The following is a 13,431-nucleotide window of genomic DNA, read 5'->3' as shown; positions in this document are numbered from 1 at the left end:
AGTGATATATTCTGCCACTTTTTTTCAGGATCCAGCTTCATCTGTGCCTTTCACTGGGTGATGGGTGATGATGTAGCTCCTGCACATGTATTACATGGCCCTGGCATCTGTCTCCATTCTCAACATCTTACGGATGCTGGGAATCAGCTGGGAGTATACACTACACTGAGCATGTGCCACAGGACATTTATTGCATGCAGATATTTATGTAATAGCTGTGTGCCTTCAGATCATTCATTACATAAAAAAAGCTATTACAGTGAGGGTACATTGTACATGGTAATGAATGTTATACACTTAGCAGAACATAAGGAAATTAGTACATTCTTTTTTTCGTTTTCTCTTAGCATGGTAAAGAATCTGTCACACATAATAAACTTTTCAGATGATAAAAATCTCAATGGTAGGTGTGCTCACCAATGAGAGCAGTGAATCCACAATACTGGGATAAATGTGTTAAAGAGTATCAAAAATCGAAAATGTAATATATTGCTGCTTACCAGTTCTTAGATGTGGTGGCTGCATGAGTTTTCTTTTTCTAGGTTTAATGTTCTTTATTTTCACCTGGTAATCCCATGAGTTACATTTCCTGTATCTGGGTAGCTACATTTACTCACTCCACTGTATCTATGGAGGAATCCATGATTGACACCACTCTCTTGATTTGGACTTCAAACACATCTTCCGCTCTTCATCCTCATTATATGGAGACAGAGGAATTTGTAGTTTACTGAATATAGATTGGAAGGAAGATAAAATTGTTTGTGATTTCAGTTCAATTTATAGTACATAACAAATACACTGCATTTCTGGTAAGATCAAATGGTATTTTCTGTATTTGCTAAAAATCTGAAGCTGTGTCAAATAAATAGATACCAAGTGTGTGATGACCTAAAATTGTGTGTGCTGCAAAATGAAGAAAAAAATACTTAAAATTATCATCTTAACTGTAAATGAGGGACCTAGGATTATTTTTCTCACTCTGGCATGCGTGGAAATACCCAAGATGTGTACCCAAGATACACGTGCACATCTTACATGTTGGTATGTGTGTGCACAGTGGCAGGGGTGTTTTTAAAATGTTTATTTGTTTTATGATTTAATTTTTTAACACTTTTTAATTCCCCTCCGCACATATTTAATTTCTATTACAAGTGGTTAATAAGCCCCAATTTATAAATGAATCAGCTGTCTTATCAAATGGATTATTATGTCAAACAATTACATAATTGTGTGCATAGCCAGAATTAGAGATCCTTTTTGGCCTTCTTTTTTGGACATGTCTTATATAAAACATAATGTTATGCCAAAGTTCCGTCACCAATCGAAAGCTTACAACTGTGCGTTAATTAAATAGTTTTATAGCTACCAAATGATTTGCATATAGCAGTAATATATATATTTTTTATTTTGTTCACATTTTGTTTAGCACTTTAGAAGATTACAATGCTTAAAGAAACTTTGGCTGCATTTCAGAAAGGATTATTCATATACAATTTAAAATTTTTCACTCAATATACACTGTACACATTGTGTACAACACCATTAGATTTACCATTTTATAAATTGCAATCTAATCTAATAAGAATTTTTGGCTTTCTTTTGTTAGCATTTTAATAAGTAGATGATTAGTATCATATGTTGTGTTTTAGTATCCATCTAGTAGCTGCGTGGGCCATTTTCTTTAGCATAACACAAAGGGAGATGAGGAGTTGTTCACCAATAAGTAGGCACATTTAATAATTTCTTATATGCACCACTGTTATATGATTATATTTAATGTTTTGTGTCATTTCTAGTATTTTACTGTGATATGTAATAGGTAAATTTTGTATATTTTTAAAAATAATTTGTATATGTTATATACTGTATGTATATATTATGTTTTATTTATGTTGTTTGATCACATATATATACTGTTGTGATTTCCCTGTCTTGTCCTGCATGAACTTAATTGATCAGTTTCTCAACTAGGAAGGAGGAGTCTGTATCAGTGATTCCCTTTTTAGAGACAGTTTCGTCAGTACACCTAGCCCCTGATGATGTCCTATTGGATGAAATGAGTTGGGTAGAATGAACTTTACCACCATCACATGCTGTTATCTTGACTTGTGGGCAGTGGAGTTTCATCTGAGTGTTGGATGCTGGCTGTTATTTTGCATGTTTTTTGTCATCATTTTAATAAACCTGGAGTATTGCACTAGATCACTGTTTTCTTTCTTTTGTTCGTTTTGTCTTGAGATTCTCTACGTTGGCAATATGGATATCAGGAGGCAAGTTTGCAGTGGCATACTGTTCAGCACATTCTCAGTAGTCAAATTATCCACTGGAACTTACTGCAGTGGAACCTTGGCTTCATTATAATGAGTAATGCTCTCACATTTGAGTATCTAAATTCTAGTGAATGTGTAGTGAGTGTGTTGTCCACCTCTGGTAAAGGGATGTACAAGACAAGATCTTCTTTTAGTGGATTTGTATTCTACTTTTGATATTTTACCTGATATTCTATCGTGGAGGCACACACATAAAAGACTGATTAAATCTGCTGTCTAAACTTTATTATCATTCCATTTTGAGTTTGTCTTATGTTCTTATGCTTTATTTAATTAAATACATATAGGTTATATTTTGTGGATAGAGTTTCAATGATTAACTCACTCACTCCTGGCTCTGAAACTACTATTGTTTGATTTTACCTTTGGGATTCACATGTATTGCTCCCTTTTGCGGGCAGACTATATTATGATACTAGCACAGACAAGTCTCTTAGGTGACTGATAGAGGAGATGCCAGTTATTGGGTAAAAGGTGTTGATAGGCAGTGCCAGTCCCACGTCTCATTCTTCTTTATTGCCGTTTCCTCTGGGATTTTGTTTTTAGATTACAATAGGGTGGCAGTCCTGCATGTGCAGCTTTACATAGACCAGGCTGTTAAACAGGTCTACCGGTGTGCAGAGGAGGAGATGAAAGATGGTTACACAGCAGTGCTGTAAGGGAATCATTATTATAATATAACCAAATAAATTACACCATTCAATGCTGCATTGAAGGCTTACATAAATAGACGTTTTGCTTTTCCTATAATGGCAATTAATCATTTACCTTACTTTGAAACATTAGCCCTTTCCTTAACACTTAACCAAATCCCCACTAACATTAATTCTTGCCCAGACTTTGCACATTAGAACATTTAAATCTATTAATATCACTTTGAAACAAGCCTTATTCACCTATGTAGCTATAGGCACTACAGGGAAATTCACAGAAGTGCTGAAATTCTTTTTCCTTACTTCCTATGGAAGCAGGGACTTGGCAGCATGTCATTTAATAATATAAACAATTGGTAGGTGCTTGTAAGCAGCTAGAAGGAAACTAAATAACAAATTACCTAATGGGGAACAGATGGGGTAATTAATGGACCAAGAACACTGGGTAACATTGGTTTGTAAAAAGATGAATACCAGCCTTTAGATATAACCTACTAAGCAAACAAGCATACACAAAGACTGGACTTGTATGTACAGTAGATCTGTAAATTTTTACTTTCAATCATTACCTGACAGTAAAAATGCCCTTTTTGTGAAGTTCTTTTTGCTGGTAGGAAGTAATCAAGACATTATTATTGTACACGGCTTTTCTTGTTTTTTTTTATTAGTCTGCAATCCATGTCAACTACAGTGTTCATCTGTTTCAACATAAAATCATGTTTTGTTTTGGACATTTTTCAACAATTAAGCCCTGAAGCATTTACTGTAGATGACATTTTGAAACTCATTTATCTGGCATTTCAGCATTTTTTATGCAACATTTGCATTTAAGGAGAAAAATGTCAGTAGCCATAACAGTACACTTGATAAGGAATTATTAGCTTTATTGAACATTCTGATTTATGCTAGCAAACAATTTCTGGTTTGCATAGAAAATGATTAGCATTAACCAATTAGGAATATGTTTTATACATTAAACATCTAGTTATAAATATATGTAAAAGTAGATTTAATAAAATATTTTTCATTAAATCTGCTCTTGTGTCACTTTAGTTTATTGAATGAGATGTTAACAAGAATATGGTGTAGCCATTTTTAAAGCCTGATTGAAGCCTGGGTTATTATACTTGTTAAGAAGTCAGGCTGCTTAACCATTTGCCGCCCACCCTATGGCCGAATGGCGGCTGGCAAATGTCATCAGCGCTCTGGGTGGACGCCATATGGCGTCCTCCCGCACATGCGCAGATTGCACTCCTGCAGAGCCGCGCAGCGGTGCGATCTGTCACCGGCCGTGTACCTCGGACACAGCCGATGACAGATCTGAGTACCGACCCCCGGTACCGACCAATCACAGCAGGTCACATGACAGTTGTATACAATGGATGGCTTCATTCATGCCATCCATTGTATACTAGTGTCTAGCTGTGAATGGTCACAGCTAATCACATGCACATGTCATGTGATTAACTGTGGCCAAATCACAGCTAAGCACAAAAAAAAAACAAAAAAACCCTGAATGAATCGATGTCATTCAGCATTTACCTGCATTCTGAAGTAATTCTTTGCTATAAGCAAATTGTGTAAAAAAAAAAAAATACTGATCACTTCCCCAAAGTAGTACAATGTTACTATGGTAACATTGTACTACTTTGGTCGTAGTGAAATATAAAAAAAAATCTTAAAAAAAAGAAAAAAGTAATAAAAAATAATAAAAAAAAAATATATATTTTTTTTTTCATACTGTCACCAGTCAGTGTCCCTGATCACCGCCATGCCAGTTATATGATGACGCTGTACTGCACTGGTGACAATATGTAAAAAAAAAATAGTGAAACTAATTTTTTTTTATTTTTTCATTTTCTGAAACATTATGACAAAAAAATACAACTTCAAAAAACTCGCCATGCCTCTTATGAAGTACGTCGGACTGTCTACTTTGCAAAAAGGGGTTATTTGGGGGATATCTGTACTGTTCTGACATTCTTGGACCTCAAGAAATTAGATTGGCTGTCATTACTTCAGGATTGATCAGTAATCAGATCTATACCATAGGTTGTAAACTCTATAACTTTCCTACAAACTAAAAAATACATCCTAATATGGGTTATTTTCACCAAAGACATGTAGCAGAATACATCTTGGCCTAAATTTATGAAGAACAATTAATTATTTGCAAACCTTTATAACAGAAACAAAGAAAAACGTGTTTTTTTCAAAAATGTTTGGCCTTTTTTTGTTAATTTAGCAAAAAATAAAAACCCCAGTGGTGATTAAATACCACCAAAAGAAAGCTCTAGTTGTGTGAAGAAAATGATAAAATTTTAGTTTGGGTACAATGTTGTATGACCGCGCAATTGTCATTCAAAGTGGGAGAGCGCTGAAACCTGAAAAATGGCCTGGACAGGAAGGTGTAAAAGTGCACGGTATTGAATTGGTTAATAAGTAAAGAAAATGAATTTAGTTTGTTAGTTAGTTATATTACGGGGAATAATTATAAAGTGGTTATTTAAAACACATATGCCTGGAGGATTCACCTGCAGTGAATGTTTGCTGAATGTCAGATTCATTGCTTTATAACTATGCCCCAAAAGTGTATGATTGGAACTGTTATTAGAAGCTGCCCGATGTCAGCAGCACATTGGAGAGTTGGACATTTGCCTTCCACAGAGCAGACACTACAAAACTTTGATTTTTACTGTTTCACAAAAAATGTGCAATTTAAAAATAACAACTACTGTATGTGTTATTTATTAAATCAGTACAGTTTATCTTTTATATTTAGTAAGAATTTTGAAAGTTATATTTTGTCTGTGTGTGCTAAAAATGATTTTATTGTATTTTTCTTGAAAATATTGTTTTGATAAATATTTATGTGACTCTTATGGGATATACACAATCAACAGTACTATCATTTTATTCTACTTGTCTTGTGCTTTCAGAAAATGTATGGTTTGGGGGTCTTTTACAAACTTTCAGAGCTGTAAGAGAAAAATAGTGGCACATTACAAAAATGGAAAATAGAAAAAATGGTTGCAACCAAAGTTGAAAAATATATGGCAGGACCAGGAAGTGAAATTGTTAATGAACAGTTTTAAGGACACCTATAAAATTTGCAACGATTAATGTGGGAGATGGAATAACACACGGTCCGGCTACAGACCTTTCAACACCAAAAACAACCCTGAATTTCACTGTATGCACCCACTTCCGAGGCTATCACCTACTCCAATATTTATAAGCTCCCCAAAAGTTAACCTGTCCCTTCAACTAAATTAAGCATTTAACCCTTTGAGGACCATAAGATTACGGAACGCCAGAAGAATCAATTTTTTGTTGTTAAAGTTCGCACGCTTCAGTTGCTGTAACTAAGCCATTTCATGAAATAACTGGCAAAAAGCTAGATCCATTTGTTGATAAGAACTAATATTTGGACTCAAACCAAAAAAAAAAGAAAGTATTTTAAGTTCTTAATCAGATGATACAGGCAATTAAAAACATGGGACAAATACGTCCCTTGGACCTCATTAACCTACTCCTAAAATTAACCATTCACACCTAATCCCTACACTGAATTTAAGCCTTAAACCTGAGCCTTAAAACACTGCTTACATATACACTATATTGCCAAAAGTATTGGGACGCCTGCCTTTACACGCACATGAAGGTTAATGGTATCCCAGTCTGGTTCAATATTGAGTTGGCCCACCCTTTGCAGCTTAGACACCTTCAACTCTTCTGGGAAGGCTGTCCACAAGGTTTAGGAGTGTGTCTATGGGAATGTTTGACCATTCTTCCAGAAGCTCATTTGTGAGGTCAGGCACTGATGTCGAATGAGAAGGCCTGGTTCGCAATCTCCACTCTAATTCATCCCAAAGGTATTCTATCTGGTTAAGGTGTAGGCCAGTCATGTTCCTCCACCCCAAACTCGTTCATCCATGTCCTTATGGACCTTTCTGTATGCACTGATGAGCAGTCATATTGGAACAGGAAGGGCCAACCCAAAACTGCTCCCACAAAGTTGGGAGCATTAAATTGTCCAAAATTTCTTGGTATGCTGACACTCTAAGAGTTCGCTTCACTGGAACTAAGGGGCCAAGCCGAACTCCTGATGAACAACCCCACATCATAACCGCCCTCCAATAAACTTTACACTTGGCACAATGCAGTCAGACAACAGTACGTTCTCCTGGCAACCGCCAAACCCAGACACGTCCATCAGATTGCCAGACAGAGAAGTATGATTTGTCCAGTGGCGGCGTGCTTTACACCACTGTATCCAACGATTTGCATTGCACTTGGTGATGTAAGGCTTGGATGCAGCTGCTCGGCCATGGAAACACATTCCATGAAGCTCTCTATGCACTGTTATTGTGCTAATCTGAAGGCCACACAAAGTTTGGAGGTCTTTAGCTATTGACTCTGCAGACAGTTGGCGACATCTGCACACTGTGCGATTCAGCATGCGCTGACCCCGCTCTGTCATTTTATGTGGCCTACCACTTCATGGCTGAGTTGCTGGTGTTCCCAGTTGCTTCCACTTTGTTATAATACCACTAACAGTTGACCGTGGAATATTAAGTAGCAAGGAAATTTCAAGGATGGACTTATTGCACAGATGGCAACCTTCACGGTACCACACTTGAATTCACTGAGCTCCTGAGAGCAACCCATTCTTTCACAATAATTTGTAGAAACAGTCTGCATGCCTAGGTGCTTGATTTTAAACACCTGTGGCCATGGAGGTGATTGGAACTCCTGAATCCAATGATTTGGTGATTTGGAGGGGTATCCCAATACTTTTTGCATTATAGTGTATTTAACTCTTAACTTTAGCCTTAAAAATAACTTTGTACCACCTAACCTAACAGAACTTTGAAAAATAATGCTTAACCACTTAACCCTAGTTCTTCCCCCAATCTTTGTCCTAACAGTTACACTTAAATTTACTTATTTGCTAAAACAAATTCCTGAGCTCTATGATTGTTAAGGGTAATTGTCTGCTGGAGGATCTTCAGATACCAACATAGCCGGGAAGGTCAAACTTATGGTGCCTTGCTGTGCTCTTTAGGTTCTTGTGCCAACCCCCACATTACTACAGCACACAGTAGTGATACAGGACTGGCAGGTCAAACCACTGTGGGCAGTAAGGGACCTAGCATATGGCTAGAACTGGGTTTAACATGAAAATTTGCAATGTCCACCTTTCTTTTTAGCAGCAACATAGCAAAGTATTCTGAACCTTCCAACAGTTTCTGTTGGATGCCACCCTACTTGATCAAAGTTAGCAAGTTATTCATTTTATTTTGATACTATTATTTTGAAATTTTTGACTGATTTCATTGTATTGAATTAAAGCTGAGAAAACTAAAGACAGGCCAATTCTAGGAAGAATTGGTCGAACTGGTATAATGCACCTATATCTTAAGCAGGCCATAGATGGATTAAAATTCAGTTGGTTCAGCAGGGACCAGATGAATTTCAGTCTACCTTTGGTCATTCCCCTTCAAGAGAAGTGGATCCAGTGATCAATGCCTCTTGATTGGAACTATAAACAAGTGAAAATATACAGTGCTAAAATGATATTGATGAGCAATAAATATGCGTAGATGAATAAATATAAAAATTAGTAAATAAAAAAATGGTATTCCAAACTGGCGTTTAACAACGCTCAAAGGTAAAAAGACCAGTCTTAGGTAAAATCCCATAAGGTGCATAAAGTGACAATTGTGCTCTAGTCCGTATGATAAATATTGTGAATATCCGTGATTGCTGTGGCTGTGAAAATAGGTGTACAATGCACTAACCAGACAGCACAAATGATTGTGCGTTGGAGTATATAAGACCTACTCCTTGGTACTCAGGGAATGGAACCTTTGCACATAAATGAAGTCGTCAAGGCAGGAACCAACCACCAGGTGTCATCCATCCAGGACAGGTTACCAGTATCCAGCAGTACAGATCTCAGCCATCAGGACAGGTTATCAGTCTCATGCAATACAGATCTCAACCTTCAGGGGGATCAAGCAAATATGCATAGATCAGGTAGGAAGAGGCACCTTAGGAGAAGGGGGGCTCGCCAGCGAAAGAAACGAGCCCAAGAGAAGAAAACCTCCAATAGTGTAGTAGTTTATTGCTTCAGGTAAAGGTGACATCAAAAAACAAAAAATCAGACACTTACATAAATCAATCCAATAGAGCCACCAGCCATAAGTGAGGCCGTGCGGTGTGCTGGTGATGGTTAGGGGCTGGTGATGGTCAGTGTATTCTGACTGGAAGAGTCAGAATGCAGTAGCATAGCAGGGGAGGATTTCCCCATTTACCTTAAATGTGTGGATGGGGCCATTTGTTCAGCTGCTGGCTGATCAAAAAACAAACAAACAATCAATACATGGCCAGCTTTATACAATCTATCTTATTTTAGAAAGATAATCTTCTATTACGATTTGAACATGGACAACTTGCTCTAACTACTTAAATTAGACTGCTTGTGCCTTTACTATTGTTTGGTATCATATAGGTAATGTTAGCAACTAATAGTTTGAATGTGTAAAGCTACTGTTGAGACACAGTTGATAGATACTATGATATTTTATATATGGGCCATGATATTTTGTCAGGAAATGAAAACTGTAATGCATAGACAATAATGACTTTTAACAAAATCTCTTCTATAGAAGACATACCAGTAAGTTAGCTGGCTCAACTGACTGCCCAATATGGCTGCCTCACCACATAAGCCAATTGAGTCTCTAGGAAAAACATTATAGAAATACAAAAAAATAAATAAAATAAATATGTAATACTATTTATTTTTTGGCTAAATAGGCATTTAAACATTTCTATAGATCAATGTTATCTAATAGATTCAATACCCTAAATGTACCTAATGATAAGAAATAGGAAAACAATGTAAACATAGAAGTTTCCTTCTTTGATTCAAAAAGGGAAAATTAAAAAACGTGTACAGTATATTTAGAGAATTATAGATTCTTATCATCTGTTCTTGAACATAACAGTATAATAGGATAAATGGATATGTAAGGCAGATAGATAGATAGATAGATAGATAGATAGATAGATAGATAGATAGATAGATAGATAGATTTGTTTACCAAACCTCATGGGATATGTGATACTTGGTTCTAGCTAAACATTTTTTCGTTCTGCTTGGAGTAATGGATTTAAAGATTTGCTTTAAAAATTAGCTCGTGTGCCATATCATACTATTAATTCGGAAAGTGTTAATCTTCTTATAACTGTTGAGAGAGCATCGCGGATGACTGCAGGCTTTCCAGTGGTGCTTCGCATTAGCAGAAATAAGTGCATCTGTGAGCTTGAGCAGCCTGGTTCATGCGATGCATGTAAAATCTTCCTCAGAAGTGACTGGAGAACAGGACACCTGCAAACAGCAAAGATCTGTTTTCTTCTTCATAGATAAAACTCAAAAAATGAAAGTGGCTTCATTTTAAATGTAATTGGTACCATCAGCTCAGGATTAAACCAGTATGTCAGCACTTATCGCTGAGGTGGCACTACACAAATAACTGTTTGTAGTTTATCTTTGAATGCAGTTCCTCTTTCTTTAAACTGTCTATTTGAGAAAGTGCTTTTGAATAATAAAGCTATGTCTATATTTTTTTTCATATATTTCCATAAACTCTGATATGTGTAAAGCAAATACATAAAATAAATGTTACTTATAAACCGTGTTATCCTAGGATTAGAGTGAGGCAAGCTTCCATCTTCAGCCTGATGCGTCTAATTTAATATATACAGGGTTACCGAAGCAAGGGCCATTATAAGAAGGATGATTGCTCTGTTTATGATGTATACTATAAAAGCATTTGACACTTCTGGGCACAGTTTTAGAATTACAGACATCATCTGTCATACGATCCCTCCTTATGTGTTCTTTTCCCCGCCATGGTATTCCCCTTTGTGTTTTGTTAGTTGGTAAGTTGCAGAACAGTGTCGGGCATGTGTGAAGAGACTGAAAAGTCACAATATGGATGATCAACTGTCACATATCAAAGCATATCTATGACAGTCATGTGCAAATATGCAATTTGTTTCACATTCCTCCATAGTGTACACTGTATCCTAAGGGAAAATGGCTGTCCCTTACTTTGCCGTTTGCTTTGACTTCTTTTAAATCACTGTAAAGCGGAGGGTGGCCACATGCCTAATTGCTTCTATGAAGCCAGTTGGGGATTTTTCCAGGACTTCCACAGGACTGCTGCAAGAGTAAACACATGAATACATTGGGGTTGATTCACTAAAATAAAACTGGTACAGTTGTGCATGGTAGCCAATCAGCTTCTAACTTCAGCTTCTTCAAATAAGCTTTGACAATAAAATCTGGAAGCTGATTGGTTTCTATGCAGAGCTGCACCAGATTTTGTACTCTCCAGTTTAACCTCTTCACGCTGGCGCCTCCTGGCCCTTTAAGGGGTTTCAGACGCCAGGTGGCGGGGCGGGGTTTTAGGGTCATATGACTGCCGTGATTCGCTGTCACGGTGGTCACATGATCGGAAACCGTCGCGATTGCAAGGGGAGATCGGGACCTTTCTCTGAGACACCAACATATGTGCTGGGAGCGCACAGGGCACGCGCTCTCAGCACATATGTGTTTTAAAATGGAGTGCAAATATGCGGCCGCTCGGCGTCAAAGCCCAGCTGCCGAGATGCCACATATTTGCTTAGTTATCCAAGTTAGAAGTGACTTTGTTGGCTCCAAAAAGACTCACTCCTCCTCCTTCCACTTATCCTCCATGACCAGACACCAGTATATAAGTTTATTGACTCATATATATATGGACCATGCAATGAGAACACAAGAAATCCTCCATAGTGTAATACTGCTTCTTACATTTATTTGTAAGCAAAAAACGCCAAGTGCACACTCACTTTTAGCTGGAAGTTTACAAAGCATTATAGACACAGTCCATGAGTGTACTGCTGGGTCTCTGGAGTACCAAGATGGAGCCAACAAAGTCACTTCTAACTTGGATAACTAGTAGGATCCTGGAGTGATCCAATAGGCTTTTTGACCCCTGCAGGTCACAGGGGGAAGGTGAGCAGGCACGCTAGCCACTATAGGATTCTCACCCATCACCAGCACTTACAAGTTGTGCATGCTGTTTTGAGTTCCACATGGTCAAAACTGTTCTGCTTGTGGACATTTATCACTATTTACTACCAGTGTGTGTTGCAAGCACTATACTAAAGATATTATTTGCACGTATATTATAATCACTTATACAGTGATATATATTTCACCATAAGAAATCACTGAGTGCTATAATCACCGAATATTTGTATTTGTTTATTTGTATAAATATTTTAATGGGTTCACAATAAGGTTAAGCACTTTTGGATATATGTTTCAATTTTAGCAGTGCTACACCATACACACATCAATCTATCATTTATCCATCTAAAAGGAGAGGATCAGGTGTTAGCGGCAGCTCAGTAGATTAAATTGAAGATGGCTGCGCAGGAGTTTTTGTACCGTTTGTATATAGAACGCAAATGCCTCCAATTCAAGAAAATTTCCATATATCAATTTCCAGTCAGCAACCACATGTCTTTTCCAGATCGTGTAGCATTTATTGGGTCCCCAGCAACAAATGATATGAAAAATAATGTAATAGCAGAATCCTTCAGAGTCCCATTCAAAGTATTCAGTGCTCTTTTGTCTTATCCTAGCAAGCATGTAGACACTCCACCCATCCAGCATATACATGGGTTGGATAACATTATGGAAACAAAAGTTAAAAGAACAAATGTGTTACCTTATATGGCGTTGGGCCGCCTTTGGCAGTGTTTCCATATTTTTGTTCAACCCCTGTATGTCCAATCTATATAAAGCATGCAATAATGTATATTCTATCCTAGCTCATCCTTTCCATAATATTTCAGCTCCTAGTAGCTAAAAACATTCCTTCATATACAGATTAATACCAGTAACTAAAGTTGGAAGGGCTTCTGTTTGGCTGACAAACCACTATCGATCTGGTTGTTAAACATGATAAAAAGACTCTACCTGTAGTATTTTTTTAAATGACAATTAAGGTCAACTGTAGTGTTTCCTAGCACAGTAACAATTACCCATTTGACCGATTAATTTCTCACTTCAGTTTGCATTGGCCTTTTGAATAGAATTAGCATAGGAAGAGTCTAACAATTCTATTATATAAATTTTAATGCATTTTAAGAAACTTGCTACCTGGCTGTGCATGTACATTCAGCAGCACACACACACACACACACACACACACACACATATATATATATATATATTACACATACAATATGCATATCCTACAACTAGATGAGGTAAGTCGTATCTGCAAATAAAGTTTTCTCACACTCATACCAATAATTGGGTTCATTTTTCTCCCAGTGATTCTAAAGACTTATTTTTTTAAAGAAATTATAACAAA

Source organism: Staurois parvus, unplaced genomic scaffold, assembly GCF_062004578.1.
Source record: "Staurois parvus isolate SC_StPar_1 unplaced genomic scaffold, SC_StPar_1.0 ptg000324l, whole genome shotgun sequence".
In the NCBI taxonomy this organism is placed as follows: Eukaryota; Metazoa; Chordata; class Amphibia; order Anura; family Ranidae; genus Staurois; species Staurois parvus.
This window is presented reverse-complemented; position numbering follows the sequence as displayed.